Source organism: Lolium rigidum, chromosome 3 (assembly GCF_022539505.1).
Source record: "Lolium rigidum isolate FL_2022 chromosome 3, APGP_CSIRO_Lrig_0.1, whole genome shotgun sequence".
Classification (NCBI taxonomy): domain Eukaryota; kingdom Viridiplantae; phylum Streptophyta; class Magnoliopsida; order Poales; family Poaceae; genus Lolium; species Lolium rigidum.
The window spans coordinates 8523404-8526949 of record NC_061510.1 but is presented as its reverse complement, the minus strand read 5'-3'; positions in this window follow the sequence as shown (position 1 = coordinate 8526949).

Here is a 3546-nt window from a genome sequence, read left to right as displayed (position 1 = left end):
TCGACCACTACCCAAATAGAATCATTTCCTCTACTTGACTTGGGCAATCCAGTTATGAAGTCCATTCCTACAGAATCCCATTTCCATTCAGGGATCTGTAATGGCTGCAGTAATCCTGCGGGTCGCTGATGTTCTGCCTTGACTCTCTGACAGATATCACACTTGGCTATCTAACTTCCAATTTTTCTCTTCATTCCATGCCACCAAAATTGTTCCTTCAAGTCTTGGTACATCTTGGTTCCTCCGGGATGAATGGAATACAGTGTATCATGGGCTTCCTTCAAAATAACTTGTTTCAATTCTGAATCTGCCGGCACACATAGGCGTCCATTGTACGAAAGAACTCCTTCTTCATCTTCGATAAATCCAGGTGCCTTTCCTGCAGCTATTTGGCTCTTGATTCCATCAATGCTTGCATTTCCTTTCTGAGCTTCTTTTATCTGACTAATCAAGGTAGGCTGGAGCTCAATACTCGCTAGGAATCCTTCACTAACTAGCTCTAGTCTAAACTGCTCAAATTCTTGATGCAAACTAGGCTGTTCTTCCGCGATCATGGAGTTCAACTGACTCGGCTGTCTACTCAGGGCATCCGCTACCACATAGGCCTTGCCGGGGTGGTAGTGAATTTCCATGTCATAATCCTTGATTAACTCAATCCATCTTCTCTGCCTCATATTCAGTTCCTTCTGGGTGAAAATATACTTCAAGCTCTTGTGATCCGAATAGATCTCGCATCGATTACCCATGAGGTAATGACGCCATACTTTCAAGGCTAAAACTACTGCTTGCTAGCTCTAAGTCATGGGTTGGATAATTCTGCTCATGTTGCTTCAGTTGCCTAGACAGATATGATATCACTTTGCCTTCTTGCATCAACACACATCCAAGACCAATCTTGGAGGCGTCACAATAGACGTCAAATGGCTTGGTAATATCGGGCATGATCAATATTGGGGCTGTGGTTAATCTGCTCTTGAGTTTCTGGAAACTCTCTTCACATTTATCAGTCCATTCAAACTTCTTGTGTTTCTTCAACAGTTGAGTCATTGGTCTTGCTATGATTGAAAATCCTTCAACAAACCTACGGTAATATCCCGCTAATCCAAGAAATGCACGGACTTCAGTCTGAGTGGTTGGGGCTTCCCATTCCTCAACGGTCTTGATCTTTGCGGGGTCTACGGCAATTCCTCCTGCGGACAAGATGTGTCCCAGGAATCCTACCTCCTTTAACCAAAACTCACATTTGCTGAACTTAGCATACAACTGATGCTCCCTAAGGGTATCTAGGATAACTTCCAAATGTTGCTCATGTTCTTCTTCTGACTTGGAGTAGATTAGGATGTCGTGGATGAAGACAACGACAAACTTATCCAAAAAGTTCATAAAGATCTTATTCATGAGATTCATGAAATAAGCGGGGGCATTGGTCAATCCAAATGACATGACATTGTACTCATACAATCCATATCTGGTGGTAAAGGCAGTCTTGGGGATATCCGTTGCACGAATCTTCAGTTGATGGTAACCAGTCCTAAGATCAATCTTAGAGAACACTCTGGCACCGGTCAGCTAGTCAAACAGGTCTTCTATCTTTGGTAGGGGGTATTTGTTCTTGATGGTGACATCGTTCAACTTACGATAATCCATACATAAACGAGTGGCACCGTCCTTCTTATCCACAAACAAAACAGGGGATCTCCAAGGCGACACACTTGGTCGAATCAGACCTTTGTACAGCATGTCATCCAGTTGCTTCTTCAGTTCCACTAACTCTGCTGGGTTCATACTATAGGGTCTCTGAGCTATGGGTCCTGTTCCAGGTAATAACTCAAAGATAAACTCAATATCCTGATCTGGGGGCATACCGGGTAGATCATCAGGAAACACATCGGGGTATCTACAGACTACCCTGATCTGATCCAAGGTTGGCTTGGCTAAACTCTGGTTGCAGGTGAACTTTCTGGGCAGCCTTTCAGACACGTGTTCTACTAACACTCCGGTGCTACTAGTCATGGTGATCGCCTTCTTGGCACATTCAATCAATCCATGATGTTTCGACATCCAATCCATACCCAGTACTACTTCCAAACCTTTTGTTCCCAGAACAATCAAATTTGCATAAAAATCTATTTCATGTATTCTGATGGGCACATCTTTGCAAATTTTTCTAGCTTTTGTAGTTGAACTAGGTATTTGAACTATCATAACATGTTTCAAACTGATTGGTTGAATCTTAAAATCTTCAGTAACAAACGAATGCGATGCTCCAGAATCAAACAACACTCTTGCAGGTACCGAGTTAACAGAAAACTTACCCAGCACAACATCTGGCGCTTCTGGGGCTTCTTCGGCATTCATGTGAAAGAGGCGGCCGCTGCGGTGGTTCGGGTTGCCTGGGGTAAACTTCCTTCCGACTGAGACACGGCGTTGCTGCTGAGCAGGTGCAGCGGTATTGGGGGCAGTCTTGGCAAGCTTCTTCAGGCACTCATTGGAGTAGTGACCCACAATTCCACATTCATAACAAGTCACAGTTGACTTGTCCTTTGGGGTGACGGGGACAACGTTGCTCCCAGTCCTTGGAGCGGTGTTGGTGTTGTTGTGGTTGCCGGGGGCTCTCATCGAGGCACGGTTGAAGTGATTGTTGTTGTTGTGGTTGTTGTTGTTGTGGCCTCCTGGCCTTGGGTGTCCTCCACTCCGATTGGGGAAACTCGGACGTGACAGCGGCACATGGGGCTTGTTGTTTCTTGGGGCAAATCCTCCACTTGAGCTGGGGCGATACCTTGGGGTATTGCTGGGCCCACTCTGGTTCATCATGCGGCGCTTGCGGTTCTCATTGGCTTGATGCAGCTTCCCTTCCATCTGGATGGTAGAGTCCACAAGGGCTTCCAGATCAGCGAATGTTGGGGGGATGACCCCCGGTATGCCAAAGGCATGCCAAACCGGATGGTTTGAGCCATCAAGATACCGATATAATGTTCATGCCCTGGGTTCTCATTGGCTTGATGCAGTTTGCCCTCCATCCGGATGGCCGAGTCCACCGTGGCTTCTAAATCACAAAGGAATGTCTGCTGCCACGCCCCGCATCTCATCGTGCGCCTCGTTCAGCAATCTCTCCTTCTTCGCCGTGCTCTGCTTCTCTATCCGGGCGTACCTTGACAGAGTGAGGAATCGTCGCGGCATTCCACCACGGACATTCGCACTCTGTGTTTGAGTTCTCTTGAACTCATCCCCATCATCTTGGATTAGGCCCGGGGCACATGGGTACTTGCCAAACTTGAGTTTGAAATCCTCCCAAGTCATCACACGTCCCGCATTCATTGCGCTGGCACTTGTCCATCTTCCAGCTCTAGCAGGTCCCGTGCAGTAGTTGGTGGCTGACCGCAATTACTCTCTCTGCATGACTTCTACTCCCAGCAGCCTCTATAAGTCATCCTCCGTATGTCCTGGAGCCATCCATCCGCATCAAGTGGCTCTTCGGTCTTACCGAACATAGGAGGGTTGGTACTCAAAGTTCTTCAATTTGGATCTAGGATGATCATGGTTTCC